We start from the raw sequence: 22408 nt of genomic DNA, 5'->3' as shown, positions 1-22408 counted from the left end.
CCCAGGGAATGAACTCTCTGACAGGCTAGCCAAATAGGCTACTGACAAGTCATCCCTTGAGATCAGTATTCCAGAATTGGACCATTGATCAGTATTATGCCATCAAGTTCTAAGGATTTGAAGTACAAATGGCACAATCTGTCTTTACCAAAGAAACTATGGCTTTGTTCACATTTTGCTGGCCTGTTCCTAACCTAATGCCATGTGGTGGAGTCTTAATCTTCCTGGCTTGCTAACCCTGACATAAGTGGACAATGCCTCAGTGGATTTATCTGTAATGGAGTTTTCACCATTCTCTCTAAGGGAGAGTGCCTCAGCCTTGCCAGCCCATTGAGGGGCTGGCAGGACTCCCTGTTGCCTCTTCTGCCCTAAACGGGCAGCAGCTGCCTCAACCCTTGTCCTACCATCTCTTTTGTTCTTCTTCCACATTTTCATGTTCTATTTGACTTGGTGCTTTTCCTCTGTTTTCCTGTGCTTCTCTCGCCCTGTTCGTGTCACTAATTTTTTCTGGGTATTAGTGGGTGGGGTGCCTCTGGTAAGCAGCAGGAGACGTGTCCCCCATTGCACTTTGTACCTTTGGTGGCTTCCAACTGCTCCCTGGAAAGGGCACCTTGTCTGTCTTCCATCCTTTCCCCACTTTTCTTCTTCCTTGTTCCTTTCTCTAGGCTTTGTTGCCCTTCAGTAGACCTTTCTGTCCTTGGGTTTTGTGCACTGGGCCCTTCTTTTGTGTGTACTTTTGTTGAGTTGCCTGTTTCAGGTAGGAGGCATTGATGACCTCATAGTTTGGGCCCTTTAATCATGAAACCATTCAACCAACCAACAAATAGCACTTTGTGTCTTTACTCATACCACAAACCAAAGTCTTACAGCTCTCTGCTGGCACTGAGTTGGGTGTTAAGTATATGCTGTTTCATGGTAAAGTTCGATCAGTATACACTACCTGGCACCATGTTGTGCTGATTTCCTTGCGCAACACTTGGCGAGCCTGTTGTGAGTTACAAATGTGTATGAAAAAGGGTGTTAAAACGTGTTTGTGCAAAATCCATCAATATCATTTAATTGTAAAGCCATCAGTGTTTTCAACTATAGCAGATAAATTAATTAATTCTCAAAACAGACCAATGATCAGGTTTCTGTTTGCATGTATATATACAGCAGTATATTACTATTTCTGAAGACGTGCATTATTTCTTTGCTTCAGGGTTACTTTGGCCATTGGTCATTGTTACCCCAGGATTAGAGATATACAGTTTATTAAACAGTGTTGATGCCAGTGACAGTGTGGCACTAAGGAATAGCAACATTAACCATCAGTATAGTGACAAAGGCTCATTTATAATTGCTAAAGTGTCTACAACTAAGAAAAACAAGTGTCAGTCACATATTGCTCAAATTGCAAACTGGTATGATTCAGGCAGTGATTCAGGTATAATGTATAATGTCAAATATATCTGGAAACGGAATGAAGTTTGCTTGGCCAAACATGCCAGATATTAACTCGGTTAACTCACAGATAACCTTAGCTCTAACTTCATGGGATGTTTTGATACAAGGATTTAGGTTTAAGATGGATGAAACTGAAGGTATTATGCTCAACTAAATTTGGAACTCTCTTACGCAGTGAAAGTGTGTGTGTGTGTGTGTGTGTGTGTGTGTGTGTGTGTGTGTGTGTGTGTGTGTGTGTGTGTCCAGACAGAAATGCAACATTCTGATAATGGAGACACATAATTACAAACTGAATGGGATGTAACAGCTTTCGTTTATAGGAGGATGTGGGAGGTAAGGTGATAAGGATGAAGTAAAAAATAACATAAGTCAGTTTATCACAATCCATGCATTCTGTGTCTAAAACATTACTCCACGTGTTTCACTGCATATAAGGGTTATCCTTATAGGGATGTGATCATTTGTCAGTGCATTTGCGGGTGTGAACAGGTTGTATTTGTTGTTAAATTTGTTTCCGATGTGTCTATTGTGGAACAGTATGCTTTATGTGGAGATGAATATAACACCTCTGTGTCTAGAATTGCATTGTGCCACACCTGCCCATGTTGGAAGGAATCTGCTTGAGTGTTCCCTTCAGGCTAATCTTAACAAGGTGATGGACACAGAAAAGAATTCTGGGGACATGTTTTCTCTTAACAATACTTTATTTGCTGTACGGTTTCATACTTAGAGTGGATACAAGTGTAGTGCTTGGAGATAAATGCCTAATACTTTGATGATAATTATATTAATTAAGATACAAAATGTGAAGGTGGCCATTTTGAACCATTAATTACAGTAATATCAGCATAAGAGAACTACAACTATAAAGTGGGCACGGCTTTTGACCAGTAGCTGGTCAAAATAACTTGAACTTCCTTAATTCCCGGCCTGCATATAAAAATCACTCCCTTAGAGCAAACTATTCCTCCTGGAAAGTGTGTGACATTGCAGTTCATACCATATGGAACCAGTGGACAAATTCAGCCTCTGAATGTTTTTTTTTTCTTTTTTGTGCATAAAAACACCACACTATCTGCAGCTACACCTCAAAGGATAGCCAGTTTTGGGATAAGCTCCACGACAGACTGTTTCTCATTCAGTTTCATGCCATCGTGTTCCATCAGTTCTCATTACCCCCTAACACCAATATGATTGTATATGCATTCTTCAAGAGTGGATACCTAGCTGCACGTCGTGCATGGTGTGTAGCTACCAAGGAGTTCGCCTTTGATCTTTAGCGGGCAAACTTTTGTGATCACTGTGTTAGACCATTTTTCATTTGATGTTCATGGTGAAGTTAATGGTTTGTTTTGAGCATTCCTTGAGGTGTTGACAATGTCCATTTTGTGGAATGTAATACACACACCCATGGGAGTGTGATACATACATTCCATAGGAGGTTGAGCGCGAGGTTTGGTGTTCTCGTAAAGATAAGTTATTTTAGATTATAAAACACATAGATTAGTACTGATTACGTGGTAAATAAGTGTATTAGTGTGCCGTTTAAGTGTACCATTAAAGGTTTCATTTCTCATTACGTATTATAGCAGAAAACGCGAAAAGACCGTACAATCGTATTTTCTGTTTACGTTCTGCTGCAGCAAATCTATAGAATTTCGTTTAGTTGTTCCTTGCTCTCTCCAGCAATTTAACTTAGCGTACCTCTTCATTATTTAACTAGCATTTCCGGAAAGTAGCGTAAAGTTTAACTTGTTGTTTCAGAAACTTTGCACTTTTGTTTTTGTTTACACACAGTTGCGTATAGGCCAAATTTGTGTAACCATATTTTCGTGTTTATCTGTAATTTAACTGACTTATTCTTAATAAATTATTACGTTTATCATGAGTGAAAAGTGCTTGACTTGCCGTAGAATTGTTAGGTCGGGGCTTTGGTGTGATGGGTGCTGTAGTTTTTTCCATGTGGGTGACTGTAGTGGCGTGGGAATAGGGGAAGTAAATGAGACTCATCAGTGGTTTTGTAGGATTTGTAGTAGAGATAGGAAGATACTGGAACAGGAGGGGAAAATTGCTGCCCTTCAGGCTGAGTTAGACAAGGCCAGGGGAGATCTTGACAGGTTAAGGAGGGAGAAGGGTAAAGAGAGGTGGGAAGTGGCAACAGGCAACAGGAGGAACAGGCCTAGAACTTTGTCTGACAGCTTTATGGTGAATGTGGAAAATAGATTTGACCTGTTGCTTCAGTTTGAAGCTGGTGAGCCTCAAGCAGTTACAGGTGTAGACAGGGCACAACAAACTTTCAGCAGCAAATTGAAAAGTAAGAATGTAGGGAAATCAGTAAAGAGAAAGAAAGTGTTGTTGTTAGGTAGTTCCCATGGAAGAGGTGTTGGCCAACTCTTGCAGGATGAACTAGGATCAGAATACCAGGTCACCAATTTTTTTAAACCTAGTGCTGGTCTGGAGCAGGTGACAGAGGATTTAGGATCACTTTGCAAAGATTTCACTAAGGAAGACACCGTTGTTATAGTGGGTGGGGCAGGTAACAGTATTGACAGAGATCCTGGGTACAGCATAGAGTGTGACCTGGCGAAGATTGCATCAGCATCGAGGCATACCAGTGTTGAGTTTGTATCTGTTCTTGGGCGCCATGACCGACCTCATTTGAACTCTTCTGTCAAGAGAGTTAATTTGGAGCTGGAACGGCTGCTCATGTCGGGTGCGGGGTCACACATTGGTGTGGTTCATGTTGATTCTGTCAGTAGGTGGGATTATACTAGGCATGGCCTTCACCTCAACAGGAAGGGGAAGGGTAAATTGGCTGGGGAAATAGCAGGAAAGTTAAAGGGGGGAGGCACTGTCATGAGTGGTAAAATACCAGTGGTTATAGGATTCAGAAAAGACCCTTTTTTAGGGTAGGGAGGACAGAAAGAAAACAAATTTTAAGAGAGGTTAGAACTGAGACAAACCTTCAGTTTGAGAAAGAAATCAAAAAACATAATTCCAGCTTATTACATCAACATAAACAGCCATTGGTTAAGAATTTTCAACTGTCAGCAGATATTTTAACTCCATCCAATTTTAAGTCAGTCAATGTGAAATGTCAGCTATCTTTATTGCATCAAAATATTCGAGGACTGAGAAATAAAATTAATGAATTAACTATCTGCATAGATGAATTAGAGTCTTCAAACCCAGCTGACATAATCTGCCTCTCTGAACATCATGTGACCACTGGTATAGAACTTTTAAGTGTTACAGGGTTTAGGTTAGCATCTCACTATTGTAGATCAGAAATGGAGAAAGGAGGAGTTGCCACATTCATCAGGAACTGTCATAAATTTAAGAACATAGACATTCATAAATTTTGCCTAGAACAGCATATGGAAGCATGTGCAACAGAATTAGATTTTCACAAAAAATCTTTCATAATATTAAGTGTATATCGAGCACCTGCAGGTAACTTTAATCTGTTTGTAAACCACCTTGAAGCTGTACTGGCCCATTTAACAACCAAAAACAAAGAAATAGTGGTTGCTGGTGATTTCAATGTAGATTTCCTTAAAGACTCTCCCAATAAGAACCTATTTGAGTTAGTAACACTATCATTCAACTTAATTCCCACAGTAAAGTTCCCCACTAGGATAACCACTTGCTCACAAACAGCCATTGATAATATCTTTATAGAAAAGTCAAATGAACAAAATTACATTACAAAACCAATAGTCAATGGCCTCTCAGACCATGACATGCAGTTCCTTCTGTTAAATGTTAATACTGAACAGGATATAAAATCTGTTAAATCTGAGCTCAAGAGGGTAATCAGTAAGCCAAAAATTGATTATTTTAGGACACTCCTCAGAGACATTCACTGGACTGATGTTTACAGTGCTCATGGCATGAATGAAAAATATAACATTTTTGCTAATAAAGTGCTTACCTTATTTGAACACTGCTTTCCCCCAAAACTTACCAAGGTTAGAGCAAAGTCTACAAAGAAGCCATGGATTACTCGAGGAATAGGGGTATCTTGTAAAACAAAAAGAAAACTGTATCTGTCAATCCGAAACATTTCCAATGTTGATGCTATAGCACATTATAAGAAATACTGCAAAATATTAAAGACTGTAATACGGATGTCAAAGCAAATATATTACAAGGAAAAGATAGTCATATCAGATAACAAAATAAAGACAATATGGGATATAGTGAAGGAGGAGACCGGTAGAACCAGACATGAAGAGGAACAAATAGCATTAAGAGTAAATGATGCATTGGTGACAGATGTGTATAGTGTTGCAGAACTTTTTAACAAACATTTTATAACTGTTACTGAAAAGATGGGGTTGTCAGGTTCGGTAGATGCTGCTATGGATTACCTTAGACCAGACATTTCAAGTAACTTCCATAATATGAATTTGACCCTCACTACCCCAACAGAAATAATGTCCATCATAAAATCTTTAAAATCAAAAACATCTAGTGGGTATGATGAAATATCAACAAAGTTAATTAAAGAATGTGATTCTGAGCTAAGTAACATATTAAGCTATCTGTGTAACCAGTCGTTTATCAGTGGAATATTTCCCGAATGGCTGAAATATGCTGAAGTTAAGCCACTGTTTAAGAAGGGAGATAAAGAAATAGCATCAAATTTCCGTCCAATTTCACTGTTGCCAGCATTCTCAAAAATTTTCGAAAAAGTAATGTACAGTCGTCTTTATAACCATCTTATCTCAAATAACATACTGTCAAAGTCACAGTTTGGATTTCTAAAAGGTTCTGATATTGAGAAGGCTATCTACACTTACAGTGAAAATGTACTTAATTCATTAGACAAAAAATTGCAGGCAACTGGTATATTTTGTGATCTGTCAAAGGCATTTGACTGTGTAAATCACAATATCCTTTTAAGTAAACTAGAATATTATAGTGTAACAGGAAATGCTGCAAAATGGTTCAAATCTTATATCTCTGGCAGGAAACAAAGGGTGTTATTAGGAAAGAGTCATGTATCAAGCTATCAGGCATCATCCAACTGGGAACTAATTACATGTGGGGTCCCACAAGGTTCCATTTTGGGGCCCTTACTTTTTCTTGTGTATATCAATGACCTTTCATCAGTAACATTACCAGATGCCAAGTTTGTTTTGTTTGCTGATGATACAAACATTGCAATAAATAGCAAATCAAGTGTAGTCTTAGAAAGATCAGCCAATAAAATATTTGTAGACATTAATCACTGGTTCCTAGCCAATTCTTTGTCACTAAACTTTGAAAAAACACACTACATGCAGTTCAGAACTTGTAAGGGGTGTCCCAAGAGTATATGTCTAACATATGATGACAAGAAGATAGAAGAAGTGGACGGTGTTAAATTCTTGGGATTACAGCTTGATAATAAATTCAACTGGGAGGAGCACACCACAGAACTGTTGAAGCGTCTTAACAAATCTCTGTTTGCAATGCGAATATTGTCAGACATAGGGGATATAAAAATGAAAAAGCTGGCATACTATGCTTACTTTCATTCCATAATGTCATATGGGATTATTTTCTGGGGTAATTCATCAAGCCAAGCTAAAGTTTTCCGGGCACAAAAACGTGCAGTAAGAATTATATGTGGTGTGAACTCAAGAACATCCTGCAGAAGCCTGTTTAGGGAACTAGGGATACTAACTACAGCTTCCCAATATATTTATTCCTTAATGAAATTTGTCATTAAAAATATATCACTTTTTCAAACCAACAGCTCAATTCATGGAATCAATACTAGAAATAAGAATAATCTTCACAAGGATTTAAAGTCACTTAGTCTTGTACAAAAAGGTGTGCATTATTCAGGAACACACATTTTCAATAACTTGCCAGCAGCCATAAAAAGCTTAACAACCAATGAAATTCAGTTTAAGAGAAGCCTAAAGGATTTATTGGTGGCCAACTCCTTCTACTCCATTGATGAATTTCTGAGGAAAACCAACTGATTTGTATATAAGTACAACATAACTTCTGCACAATTTCAGTGCAGTAATGTGTTCACTGAAAATGTGTGTGTGTGTGTGTGTGTGTGTAAGTATAATCTAACTTCTGCACCATTTCAGTGCAGTAATGTGTTCATTGTAAATAAGTATTACAGTAGTTGTATTACATGTTTCTTACCTTATAAATAAATATAAAACTTTTTTTATTTTAAATTCAGTGCAATAGTATTTGTAAAATGACTCTTAGTGTTCATTAAAAAATGACGATCATTCCACTTGGGACCTGTGGAATGGTACATTAGCTTATTTGTTTTAGTTTAAATATTTGTCATGTATTGTTGTTTTTCTGACATGTTCCACATCCTGGAGGACCTCCTCACTACGGATCAATTGGAATGAAAGTAAATCTAATCTAATCTAATCTAATCTCTGCACCTCCCGGACACTCGTTTTCTGTCGCCCTCGTGATGCACATAGTGTGTCATTAGCAGCAAATATTTTTCCTGTCATAATTCTGAACCCAACAGTTTCCATTGAGAATTACTAAATGTTGAACTTACACACACACACACACACACACACACACACACACACACACACACACACACACATGCACGCAACTCTCACACATGACTGGAGTCTCAGGCAACTGAAACCACACTGCAAGCAGCAGCACCAATGCATGATGGGAATGGTGACAGGGTGGCAGTGAGGAGGAGGCTGGGACAGGGAGGGGGAGAGTTAGTATGGTGAGGGTGGCAGACAGTAAAGTGCTGCAGGTTAGACAGAGGACAGAGGAGAGATGGGGTGGGGAGGGGAGGGGGAGTAGCAGAAAAGAAGAGAAATACACTACACACCCGTCATTCCACCATCACACCAAGTCCTTTTATTACTCTCCTTTTCCACTACTCCCCCTTCCCTCTCCACCTCTCTCCTGCCCTCCGTCTAACCTGCAGCACTTCGCTGTCCACCACCCCACCATGCTATCCCTCCCCCTTCCTGCCCCAGCCTGCCCCAGTGTGTGTCATGGCCAAAAGCTTTAGTTGTGAGAGTCTTTTTGTTGTGCCTATGTGCAACTCAACATTTCTGCTATATGGTGAGTAGCAGCTTTCTTTTCATAATATTGTTACATTGTATCCTGGATTTTCCATTTTTTAAACACTGAACTTGCAACCTCACACTCAAGGGATTCCTTGTGATACTGAGGCAGCCTCCAAGATATATTACACCATTTTAAAGGCAACATAGGTCTTAAAGTTCATGGTGCGTATGATGTCCTGTGTGAATGTGGTAGCGCTTACGTGGTTCAGAATATTCATACTGTTGCTGACCATTGTGCAGGGCACTCACGAAGTATTAAACAAAATGAACTCGAGAAGTCAGCTGGGACTGAAAATGGACATAATATACAATTTGACAAGAGGAGAGCATTGACTCAAACATCATCATATTGGGACTCCATTATAAAAGAAATGAATATAATTAGAATAAAGAGCAACATTTTAAATTAGAGACCAGGGATACACACATGGTAGGATGTGGAGGTTGATTTTGGACATTGAATGAAGGCAAAGACAGAGGCTACATTGAGTGAAGCAAAAATGGAGGCTTGGTGCACGTAGGGAGATCATAGCAATGGTTTTAAACACAGCACCAGCGCTATGTGTGCCTGACGTCACTTGGCCACGCAACTGGATGAAGCTACTATGAGATACCCAAGTTGCCTTCTGCACATGCATTACTTCAGACATGTGCGGAAGGTACCAGACACTGCTATTGCATCTATGTAAGAACACCACCATGCCAGACCGGTAGTCAGTGATTTTAAATCCTCATAATGATGGTGGAGACTGCTATTGAAAGCCCGAACATTTTATTCAAAGTGATATGACTGATAAACCAAGAATATTTTATTAAAGTATGCCGTTTTGGAAGGCTCAGAGTACAATGATTGAAGCTATTTTATCGTTTATGGGGCTAGAGCTTATGTGCTGCAGAAATTAAATGCAGATGGGTTTCTACACTGTCTTGACTAATTACATGCTCCAGGTAATTCACATCAAAGTGACAATTCTACACAGTGTCTAATTGCTATATGTATCCTCTTAATCAGCTCCTCCAGTCGTACATGTACAGTGTGTCGTCAGTATAAACCATGCATTGTCTCACTTTTAATCTTTGAAGTACTCCATTCACCAATCTTTGGAAAGCATTGTATGATATTGAGAATGACCCCTTGGGACCGTAAATGATCTCCATGGTGGTTGGCAGCTGCTGGTAACATTACACAGTCCATGGTCAGCAGTTTCCAGCTCATGTGCATTGTCACACAGATGGGCAGACGCAGGTGCCCCCCCCCCCCCTCCTGTGCATAGTTACCTTAGTGATATCATACCAACACCAGGTGGCATACCCTCAATAGCGTTCCAGTCACATTGTGCCATGTAAAAGCAGACTCAGTGATGACGGGCATGTTCATATGCCACAGGGGGCCTATAAGTGTACACAGCATCACACTACTGCTGTCTCAGCCTGTACTTCATTGTCACTGCTGCCTTGATGCCAAACAGAACAGATAAAACTCATTCCGGACTTCTCCTCTTCTTGTTACTGGACTTTCCTGGGATTTCTGCTACATGGCAATCTGATCTCCGGTTTTGTCCGTGGACTTTGCTACTTGCCATTCCAGTTGCGACACAGACCAGCCAGCGAAAGTTATGTACATTTCTCTTTTTGTCTTCACTTGTGGAGAAATGAACTGTGTTACTTACTCATGCTGTCTATTATTTATTGAATGTTTATTTCTGGACACAACAAAATCTGTCATAGGGTACTGTCTGCACTAACCCAAGTTGTTCAGTCTCCATAATGTTTAGTATAGGATATACACCAGTGACAATTCTTGCAATCAGATACTGTAATCACAGCAAAACCTATTCTTTTTTTATACCATTCAATGATTTATTTGGTGGGCCGTTACAATAGATGCACATCATGGGCTGTCACTGTCCAATAGCGCCATCATACTACTGATGATTAATAAATTGCTCCATTATTGGTTTCAGGTGTTTTGAGGCTGTATGGATTCCTGTATAGCAGAACGTTATTCCACATTGGTATTTCACATTGTGTGACTGGTGCCACTGGTAATGGCCAACCAAGACTGAACAGATCTATAAATAATAGCAACAAAGATTCCATTGCTGCATTCATGTCAGGTTGCACACTCATTCAGATTAACTTCTTTATATTATCAGTATTTTATCATGTAAAAATGCATGCATCTCCAAGTTTTTTTGATACCACCTTCTTCACTGGTGGATCTTGTGGCGGTGTAGCACTCGCAGTAGTTTTGCATACTGGAAACAACCCCCAATGCGTTTGACTGTATACTGTGAAAGATCAGTTTTTGCTTAATGCTTATCCAAAAAGTCAAGTCGTATGGTTGCACAGAACTCCTTGCTGGTGCATGGCAACACTCCCACATGCTCCTGGAATCTTCTTGTACCAATGCTAAACTGAGCAATGTCGTTGTGAGTGCTGTCCTACCATTGTCATCTACCTCATGTAACCTATAACATAGAGACTTCAGTTTCTTCTTACTTAAGATGTCTGTACTCACGATTGGCATATGAGCCCATGTGTCTGACAAACATGTGTGGTCCTTTCCATTGTGCCCACGTCTCTGCCTACATTTTTGAAGTATTTTGTTTTTTCTGGGAATGCTGTCCAAAAATTGAGACATTCCATTGTTTTTTAAATAAACGATTGTTTTGACACTGTCTATACGGTATATACTGCTTTAACAATCCTGTACAAGGTGCCCTACCTCCCTGCATCGTAACATTGGGGTTGACAGCATTGTTTCTTAACTCATTCGCTGCTGTGGGACTGTGTACACATCTTACTACACCATTCCCCAGGTGTTGTGGACGTGTACACGTGCCCCACTTGGATTTTCCTTCAGTGTTATGGAAGTGTGAATGCATCTTGAGCCGACGACCTCTCACTGCTGTGGGTGAGTTACTTCCATATTTCAGTGAATAAAAAAGTTTCGAGTGTGTATCAGATGATATATATGTGCATTGCATGCTATCATGTGCGAAAAAACTCATTTTGGTATCTTGAATCGTCTGTGAGATGATGATTTTTATGACGAAATGATTCATGATGGGCAAGGATGTGAATGGGCATGTTGCACATGACCGGCTTTCAGACATAAAACCCAGTAACTTGAGAGAGAAATGAAATATTATTCTGCTCTCAGTTTTAAATAAAATTTCGATATCTTACTGCATTTAATTCACTGAAATTTATGAGCTAAAATCAACCATACACAAAGGTTATGCAGTGCATTTTTAACTCTGTAAAGTCTTTAAAATTCTGTGCAGAGTTTTACTTAATTTGATGTAGCACAGTAAGTATGACGGATAATGAAAAGAAATGAAGTTCTTTATTGAGTGTAGATACCAGACTATAAGATATACAAAAATAAAGTTTATTCACTTAGTAGTTTTCGAAAAATTGGATGATAAGTATTTCGTATTGGCTAGAAAGCCATCTCACAGTACACACAGTGTTTTACTTAATTTGATGCAGTACAGTAAATGTGATGAATAACGAAAAGAAATTCAATTTTTTATCGAGTGAAGATATCAGAATGTAAGATGTGCAAAAATCTAATTTTTTCGCCAAATAATTTTCGGAAAATCAGGTTATAAGTCTTTCATACTAGCTGGAACACCATCTCTCAGCCCATGCACCAACATTTGGCGAGTGGTACAGCCATAACAAAAGCCACCTCAGCACAGAACGCAAAAAGCATTGTGTGGCAGAAGAAGGGTTAACATGGCCTGTACGTCCGCACCTGTAACGTTTTACCTCCAAGGGGAGTGCACTTCAGTCGTTTCAGCCTTGGGTGCAAATGTTAATTTCCACATGCTGCATGACAACTCTCATGGCTGCAGCTAAATCACTCAGAATTTCCATCTCAACCATTCTCAGCATGTTAGCCAGAAGTCCCCATAAAACATGTCTAATGTCCTGTTTTCTGCACCATGCAGAATAACTGTTGTTGCGTGCTGCATTAGTTCATAGGTTTGCATATTGATTTTGTTAACCGTATCTGAAAATGCATCTACTGATTCATTGCACTTTTGCAATGTCATGAAGCGATTCCCTATAAGCCTTACACTGTTCTGCTTGCGTTCTGCTGGTAAATCCTTTAGTTAGCTGTTCAAACCCGTGCGCATTATTTAATTCTTTGTAGTACACGACATGTTTTCGTGTCACAAATCAACCATAAGTGAACTTTGTGCTAGCACATGTCAGCGATCCATTGACACAATTTAATGACAGCCTTCAAATCAATAAATACATACACATTCTCAATTGTTCTTCTGGAGAAAGGAGTCACTAAACAAGCTTCTGAAGGATCTGCAGAAGGGATAGCTACATTCACCAATGTTTTCCCTATTACTGACTCTGATTGTACTTGACTACTACTGGCTCGTGAGCTGTCAACTTGTTTCTGTAACACAGCTTTCCTATCTAACACAGTGGGTACTTGGCCTTCGAAAGCTCACTATTTTATGCATTGTCATTGTACGTTTTCGACATTTGTGTTACATCCATTTCAGAAATACTCGAATTATGAGGGACTCCTGCTGAGAGTATACTGCCAGAGACATTAGAAAACTAATCTTTACGACTCAGTAAGATTCAGCACTCTGCTGTGTTTCATGGCCAACCATTCTGCAAGTCTGACACATAGCTGGCACTGCCTTCATATATGCCCAGATAAATTGTAAGTACAATATTGGCAGCCAACAAGTGATAAATACCATGTCTTAGAGTTACTCTTGAATTATGTCAGGTCAGCAGTCTCTTTCAGTTTTACCAAAGTCATGTTCAAATTACAGTTAATATCCATGGCAGCAACACACAAAACAGAATCCAATTGATGATGTTTTCATTGACCCATAGTGTTGGACAGCGAGGTGAGTCTTCAGTTGTAGTGCTGGAGTCATGTACACCTTTGATGTTAGACGCCGTCTTACAGCAATACTTTTGACACCAAGTGTACCACCTTGAGGTAGGATGCTACAGTAAGTGGTGAGTTATTGTGAAGTCAAGGTCTGGAGGTTACCAGTTAACCACCCAAGAAATGTGCTTACACTGACTTAGTGGGTAGATGCCTGTTTGACGCCCATGGCTTTATTAAAATGGTATTACAGAATTAAGCATTTATTGTCGACAATATACAACAGTTGATGTATCAATGTCCAGGCATTATGCACTGATGGCAATGTCAGCTATAAGTGCCCACCCGATATTTACTGACCAGGGTGTGACATCATCCACAGTGGTGATGGCTGAGTCAGTGGTATCAGCACCAATGTCATTACAAGGCCATTATCCCACAGAGTTCACATGTGTTGTCACCTGTACCGCCCAAAGGAGACAACAGTTTCCGGAGAAAACGACAAGGGCACCCATGACTGTTGTAGATTGGACACAGGAAAGGCATCTACCAGCACTGCCTGAAGCATGTGAAGCTGTGTAGAGAAGTGCTGTAGCCTCCCACCAGTAGAGACAGACTTACACCATTGTAATCTACCACAGGAACAGAGGCACGTGGCAGCTATAGCAAGCCCACATGATGACAGATTTTCACTATAATACTTTTTCCAAAAGCTTCTTAAATATTTCCCTCGTCTAAAATAAGAACTTTTCCTTGATTTCTTACAGTTGTTAACAATAACAAAGCTCAACACCATCAGTTATTCTCTCAGAAACATATTTGTCATTACCAGCGTCCTCCTAAAAATAAACTTCATAATATTCTCCTTTTTGCTAACAGGCACATTGTTATTACCAACTTCATGTTCACTGATGAAAATGTCATCACCACTGTGTTACTCTTGTATTGTTCTTTAGTTTCAGGAGACAACTTACTACATACCTCATTGCTGAAGTATGTGTACAAAATGTGTCTTCCCTTGAATTTACATTAAATAATTCCTCTGTTATTGGTTCTGTACAAATAGTTCAGAAAGGTCATCAGTGCTGCCGAATTCTGTTTTCCCATCCTATTAATCCCCTTATTTATTTTGTATCATCGCCAAGTATTAACTGCTGATTAGAGGTGAGTTTAGCTTCGTGCACTTTGAGTGCAGTAGGCCGAGTGAATGGATTGTCACTCCTTGCTCTCACATGTCATGATTTGGCTGCAGTATACTGGGTTTACCTGCAGTGCCACTCCTCAATTCCATCCTACAAACTAAGCGACATTTCAGCTTCACTCATGACTTCGTAGGGCTTCAGGCATCTGTCTTGTCTGCAGTTAGCCCTGGCCAAGATATTCCTCAGTTTAACTACGTGTCATGCTGAATTGTCATTATAGCTGTGATAATGTGTGGGCTGTCGCCAGCAACACCTGTGTGGCCTCTATATATGCACCCTGAATACACGCTTGGCTGGCCACAGTGGCCGAGTGGTTCTAGGCGCTTCAGTCCGGAACCATGCGACTGTACGGTCAGAGGTTCAGATCCTGCCTCGGGCATGAATGTGTGTGATGTCCTTAGGGTAGTTAGGTTTAAATAGTTCTAAGTTCTAGGGGCTGATGACGGGGACTGATGACCTCAGATGTTAAGTCCCATAGTGCTCAGAGCCAATGCATGCTTATCACATTTACCTGCTTAGGTGGGTCCTGTGGCGAATGGCGGTATCACAGACTCGTGTTCTGCACCTGTAAACATTCTACCCTACTGATATAATGCAGGTAGTTATTGTACATCTCGTGCGTTGCCAGCAGCATAGCTTCTTGCATCGCATAAGGCAAAAGACATTACAGATTACAACTGAATGACTTAATGTCCACGCTGGTGTCTGTGAAGTTTACTTTATGCCACTAGTGTTAACAGGAACCAGTTAATGAGCCAGACCCTGACTGGTAACACTCTCTGTTAATGAAGTCTGTAAGTAAATTTTCTTGGATTTTTCTAGATCAGCACTTTCACTAAAGCATCTCTTGAAAGTCCTCTGCAGTTGTACAGAAATTTGCAATACTGTTTACCCAAACAAAGGCATCTTATTTCATGAGGGACATTTAATCATTTACTTCCAATGACTGGTAAAACATAGTCAAAAGCTTGAATGAATACGTTTGGGTTCACTTTTCCATTAGCAACAAACTACTGAAACTTTCTGCATCTAATTAACGCCATGTTTGCTGACTCAGCAGTTGAACTATGCACAGTTTTACAAGAGAAAGATCCGGGATTTATTTTTCAATTATTTTACTATGAGCACTGAAACGATTGACGGGTTTGACATTCTATGCCAAGAGCCATGAATCACCCTTCTCTTCTCTTTCAACACTTCAGTGTGCTAACTAGTAACTTTTCTTCAGTGGCCTGCTCACGAGCAACTTGTTTGGTTACCATCATTTGCGGAAATTTATCTCATTCCTTTTCATGAGTATTTAAATATTTCACCACTTCAGATGTGGAATTTGTAACTAATGTTACACATTGATTCTGCATCATTATTTCTTCCTTTACTTTCTTCCTTTAGTTTCGTGCCCATTTCCGGAAATTTTGATTACCATTCTGTTGTGGCCTCTTCAGACTCTTCAACGAATCGTTTATATAATTCAATTTTAGAATGACCCATTTCACTTGAATGTTTCCTCTCTGCTTGTCAAGTCACAGCTCTCGGCTGATAAACATCTACAGAGAGGCAAGTTAAGTGTTTATCTTTTTCTGTCTTTTCCTCATAGTGTATTTACTAAATATCTTTCGTGTTTTTCTGTTTTAAGAGATTCAGTCTCGCATTTTTGTAAGGGAAATTCATTGTCTGTACTGCAGTAGTTGCTCGTTGAACGGCTAGCTACATAACTCATTAATGCATCAGCGTCCATTGGTGACACGTCAGGAGGTTAGCAAGTTGATTCTGTCTGCTTTTGTAGTTTACCTTGTCAATTAGTCTTCCTAGGATGGTTAAGATATATGCATGCTGTGGGCAGACGCAGGAGCAACTGTTCAGTTTGCGAACAACTGAATGTGCTTTTGGCTATGGTCAGTTACCTTCAGGCTGCTGCCTCAGTGTGTAGCGGTGGCAGAGCATCTGGCACATCACATGTGACATCTCAGGTGTTGCTTGTTTTGTCCATGGGCTTGCCTGCTGAGGCACCTCATGGTGTATGTGATGTAGTGGATTCACCCTAACTGCAGGGTGAGTGGCCGGTGGTAATGCATTAGTGTCGCTTGAGATGTTGAGCCAATTTGGAGACTAGCCGTCTGATCTTGGCCATTCACCCTATGAGTTAACATGTTGCTGCTGCTTCAGTAGGGATCGAGCAGACAAATGGGGGTTGGTTTACTAGTTATTGAGACCGCCAATGTCAGGCATTTTATGGAGTCCGTTAGTCAGATAGCATTCAGGGCTGAAAAGAAAGTGAATGTGCTCTCAGTATGTATACTAGGAGGTCTGATTCAAGATGTGGAGGTAGGTGGCTATTAAGCGTACTGGGTGCAGTTGTCTGCAAGGTGTGGCTCATAGCAGCACCAACGAAATTTGTTTCATGGCTTCTGAGGCCATCCTCAGTGCATACAGGCTGTTGGTGGAGGTGGTGAGGACTGCTGACCTCATGCATGAGGTGCAAACAGAGCTCGCAATTTGCAGCTTTGTTCCCAGAGTTGGTCAGCGTCCTTTGGTTTGGAGAGAAGTGGAGGGTCTCAGCCAAAGGCTTTGTTGACTCTGTGACAGTCTTGGCTGCAAATCTCTAGACCTGCGTTTTCAGGTGGGGATTCGTAGAACTCCCTTTGATGGGTCAGGGGTGCACTGCATGAAAGAGGCAGCTACTCAGGTAGCAGAGCACTTGTGGAGTTCACATGAATGTTTTTTAGTCGAGACAGTAGTTTGAGGAACTCTGAACACTGGTCAGTCAATACGCAGGAAGGGGAGTCAGATCACGTTCAGAGTAAAGATGCTTCGACTTCAAAATTTTATCAGTAAACTGTTGAAGTATTTGTAACAAAGTTCCCAGTTTTACTGCTCTCCAGGAACGCTTTCATGCTTAAATTATTCTTGGGATGGAGAACTGTCTGAAAGGCAAAGTGGAAAGCTCTGAAATATTTAGCGAGTGATGGAACATATATTGGAAAGAGGAATTAGAGGTTGTAGGAGGGGGAGTGTTCATGGCAGTTGACAAAAATATTGTCTCTATTGAGGTCGAAGTTGAATATGACAGTGAAGTTATCTGGTCACATATAACAGTTGTAGGTGAAACCAAGTTAGTTGTTGGATGTTTTTACTGGCTACTGGAGTATGCTGTGAAAGTTCTGGAGCCACTCAAAGAACATCTATTGTCAGTAGCACATAAATACCCACATCATGCAATACTGATTGGAGGCGACTTTAACCTACCTTAGTATAGTCTGGAATGTCTATGGATCCATTACAGGAGTACAGATAGACAGCCATGCGAGATGCTTTTGAACACATTTTCTGAAAACTGTCTTGAGCAACTAGTTCAGCAGTCAAATTTAATGGAAATATCGTAGACCTTGTAGTTACAAATAGGTGAGAACTTATCAGCAATGTCTGTATAGAAATGGGGAATAGAAATCTGATGTCATTGTAGCAGTTATGGTTATGAAAATTAGTAAATCAGTCAAGAAGGCTAGAAGAATGTTTCTGCTGGATCGAGCAGATAAGCAACTAGAGATCTGTGTGTCATTGGAAAGATCTATGCGTGAAGCATACAACTACTACCACCATCATACTTTAGCAAAAGATTTGGCGGAAAACCCAACCAAATTCTACGCCTGTGTAAAATAGGTAAGGCTTTATTCAGTCCCTTGTTGACCATATTGCTGTGGCAGTTGAAGATAGCAAAACGAAAGCCAAAGTTTTAAATTTCACATTCAAGAAACTGTTTCTGTAGGAGAACCATACAAACATTTTACCATTGGACAGACTCCCACATGGATGACATAGTAATAAGCATCTGTGGTGTGAAGAAACAACTGGAAGTGAATAAGTCACCAGGTCCACATGGAATCCCAATATGGTTTCACAAGAGTACTCTACAGCATTGGTCCCTTACATAGCTTGCATTTATCGTGAATTTCTCGACCAGCACAAAGTCCCAAGTGACTGGGAGAAAGCACAAGTGACTCCTGTATATAAGAAGGGTAAAAGAATGGGCCTCCAAAATTAAAGACCAATATCCCTAACTTCGGTTTGTTGCAGATTCCTCGAACATGTTCTCAGTCTGAATATAATAAGCTTTCTTGAGAATGATATGCTTATGTCCACGAATCATCATGGCTTTAGAAAGCATCGCTTTTGCAAAACTCAGTTTGCCCTTTTCTCACACGAGATACTATGAACTGTGGATGAAGGGCAACAGGCAGATTTCATACTTCTATATTTCTGGAAAGCATTTGACACGGCGCCCCATTGCAGGCTATTAATGATAGTATGAGCATATGGAATAAGTTTACAGATATGTGAGTGGCGCGAAAACTTATTAAGTAATAGACCCCAGTATGTTGTCCTACATGTAGATGTAAATGTGCCCTGATCAAGCCGATTTTTTAAAGTTATTTGCGGAGACACCCAGTCTGCATTCTTATTTACAGATACCACTTGTTGCTCTACATTTAAATTTATGGCTGCAGTACTGCTCTGTACAGCTGCAATTCGTGGACTCAGTGCATCCAAAAAGGCTAGATCTGATTATTTTCATCTCCAGCATGTATTTGTTCAGATGCCATAGGTTAGTCTGGCTCTTCCAGAATCCCAGTATACTCAGCATAATAACTACCTGAATCCCCAATTATCTATTCCTCTATTACTTCCTCATTAAGATGTTTATTGTGGTCAACTGCATACACATGTTAAATTTCATTACATGCCACACCCCCATCGTTGTCATCAAGTGACTCTTGCTTAATATTTTTAAAACTGTTATGCTGTTCACATGACTTACCAGGAGGAGAAAAATTACCCTTGTCTGCTAAGCCATTTTTCTACACATTACTAAGACACTTCTCAGAAAACGAAACAATTTTCGGTCACTCAACTTTGTGTTGCTACGACACACATTGATGCAGTGAAGTGGTGTGCTGAATGGCATAGTTGGCGCACTTCTTGGCTCTCTGGACATGTGCTTGACTCAATACAGCTGGCTGCTTGACTGTGCCACTCCACAGACACAAGCAATGAACTTACTGGACACCCTGTTTTGCACTGGACGTTCGTGACACTTTTTTCTGTCTCCTGTTGGCTGCAAATGATCACGAAGGTTACTGGTTCCTAATACGTTCACCCTCGCAGCACCTGATCGGTACTTTTCTGCTGATGGCTGCCGCTCAGTGTTTTATACACTATAGGATAATGACTCCACTTACTGTTTCACACAGTGGAACTTCAATTTTTGTCTTCTCTAATTGCTGATGGTTATTATTAAACTTTTCTGGCTGACAATAAAACACCTTACTCATAACTGATTTTCTCCTGTAATGTGACTTTACATCAATACATCTTATTCCAGATGCATACATCTTCACATTAACTATGTTACTACTGAAAGTTTCCCATGAGAGTTTGCCTTTATTGGAAGCTAGCTGGCTTGGTGGTAAATTGAAATTGACTATAGCTGTGACTGGAAGAAAGCTTTTCAGAAGACAGAAGCTAATCCTGAGGGGAGTTTGAATTCTATTGGTCCGGTGTCAGTGTCAGTAAGGGGACAAAGTGGGCATGGCCTCACGTTGCGTTGTTGCCAAATTTATTCAAGATGGTGGATCCAAGATGGGAGCCATAGATATGGCCACATTGCAGAGACATCATGGTGGCAAGTTCAAAGTTTAGCAGGAAATTAGGTCAATTGGACTACCTCAACTAACCTAACACCTTCCCCTCCCCCATCTGGAAATTGGCACAGTCTGTGCTGGGTTGCACATTCGAAATACGCCCATCCTCCTTTTATCCCCAGCACATGGATAACCTTCGTCATTGAGCATGAACTGCTTCAGGAGCTGTTACGTCCGGTGTTGCAGAATATTGTCACATACACTATGTGATCAAAAGTATCCAGACACCTGGCTGAAGCCGGCTGCGGTGGCCGAGTGGTTCTAGGTGCTTCAGTCTGGAACCACACAACTGCTATGGTCGCAGGTTCGAATCCTGCCTCGGGCATGAATGTGTGTGATGTCCTTAGGTTAGTTAGGTTTAAGTACTTCTACGTTCTAGGGGACTGATGACCTCAACTGTTAAGTCGCATAGTGCTCAGAGCCATTTGAACCATTTTGAACCTGGCTGAAAATGAGTTAAAAGTTTGTGCCGCCCTCCATTGGTAATGCTGGAATGGTGTTGGCCCACCCTTAGCTTTGATGACAGCTCCCACTCTCGCATGCATATGTTCAATCAAGTGCTGGGAGGTTTCTTGGGGAATGGCAGCCCATTCTTCATGGATTACTGCAATGAGGAGAGGTATCAATGCCAGTCAGTGAGGCCGGGCATGAAGTTGGCGTTGCAAAACATCCCAAAGGTGTTCTATCGGATTCATGACAGGACGCTGCACAGGCCAGTCCATTACAGGGACGTTATTGTCGTGTAACTACTCCATCACAGGCCATGCCTTATGAACAGATGCTTCATCATGTTGAAAGATACAATCGCCATCCCCAAATTGTTCTTCAACAGTGGGAAGGAAGAAGGTGATTAAAACATCAATGTAGACCTGTGCTGTGATAGTGGCACGCAAAAGAACAAGGGGTGTAAGCTCCCTCCATGAAAAACACGACCACACGATAACACCACCACCTCCGAATTTCACTGTTGTCACTACACACGCTGACAGATGATGTTCACCGGGCATTCACTGTACCCACACCCTCCCAGCGGATCGCCACATTGTGTACCACGATCCGTCATTCCACAGAACGTTACTCCACTGTTCAGTCGTCCAATGTTTTGGCATTCACCAACGTGCTATGTGGCTTATGAGCTGCCGCTTGACAATGAAATCCAAGTTTCTCACCTCTCACCAAACTGTCACAGTAGTTGCAGGGGATCCTGGTGGTCTGGATAGATGTCTGCGTATTACATATTACGACCCTCTTCAGCTGTTGGCAATCTCTGTCAGTCAGCAGACGAGGTTGGCCTGTATGCTTTTGTGTTGTACGTGTCCCTTCACGTTTCCACTTCGCTATCACATCAGAAACAGTGGACCTAGGGATGTTTAGGAGTGTGGAAATCTTGCATACAGATGTATGGCACAAGTGACACCCAATCACTTGACCATGTTCGAAGTTCGTGAGCTCCGCAGAGCACCCCATTCTGCTCTCTCACGATTTCTAAAGACTACTGAGGTCGCTCATATGGAGTATTTGGCAACAGGTGGCAGCACAACACACCTAATATGAAAAACATATGTTTCTGGGGGTGTCCAGATACTTCTGATGACAGTGTACATAACTTGAAGATTTCACAGGAACTAAGTGTATCACTGCACAGAAAGAAAGAGAGAGGGAGAGAGAGAGAGAGAGAGAGAGAGAGAGAGAGAGAGAGAGAGCTTTGTAAATGACACAAGAATGTTTATACAATTACTCATTTTATTCCGAGGAATACCACAACAGCCACACTTGAACACGATTCGAAAAAGATCGCGATACACTTGTGAAACCTCCCTGACACTTCACAGATTTGGTGGGAAACAGATCCCGAAACCAATATCAGCTGCAATATCTGAGTTTATACGCCAAAAAGACGATATTTGGAAATCGAAATAATTATCTTCGTAACTCTAAACAGGACACTGACCACTTTTCGAGTTTTAGCTGATTTTTTGAAGGGCACTGCCAGAGAGAGGGAGAAATTTCTGAGTCTAACAGCTGTTGTGGTGTTCATCACTTTCCTGAGGCGGTGAGTGGGCTTGTTTTGTATATGCTGCTGCTGGAGTCAGGGACGTTATT

The 22408-nt window shown here is 40.8% G+C and overlaps 1 protein-coding gene across 10 annotated transcripts in view; it reads left to right on the top strand.

Moving 5' to 3' along the window:
• LOC126426972 (uncharacterized) overlaps positions 1-22408 on the top strand; it is a 281549-nt gene that overhangs the window by 100178 nt on the left and 158963 nt on the right. The window lies entirely within an intron of this gene.

This window comes from Schistocerca serialis, chromosome 11, assembly GCF_023864345.2.
Source record: "Schistocerca serialis cubense isolate TAMUIC-IGC-003099 chromosome 11, iqSchSeri2.2, whole genome shotgun sequence".
Classification (NCBI taxonomy): Eukaryota; Metazoa; Arthropoda; class Insecta; order Orthoptera; family Acrididae; genus Schistocerca; species Schistocerca serialis.
The sequence above is the reverse complement of the archived record's forward strand: the minus strand, read 5'-3'. Positions and strand labels throughout refer to the sequence as shown.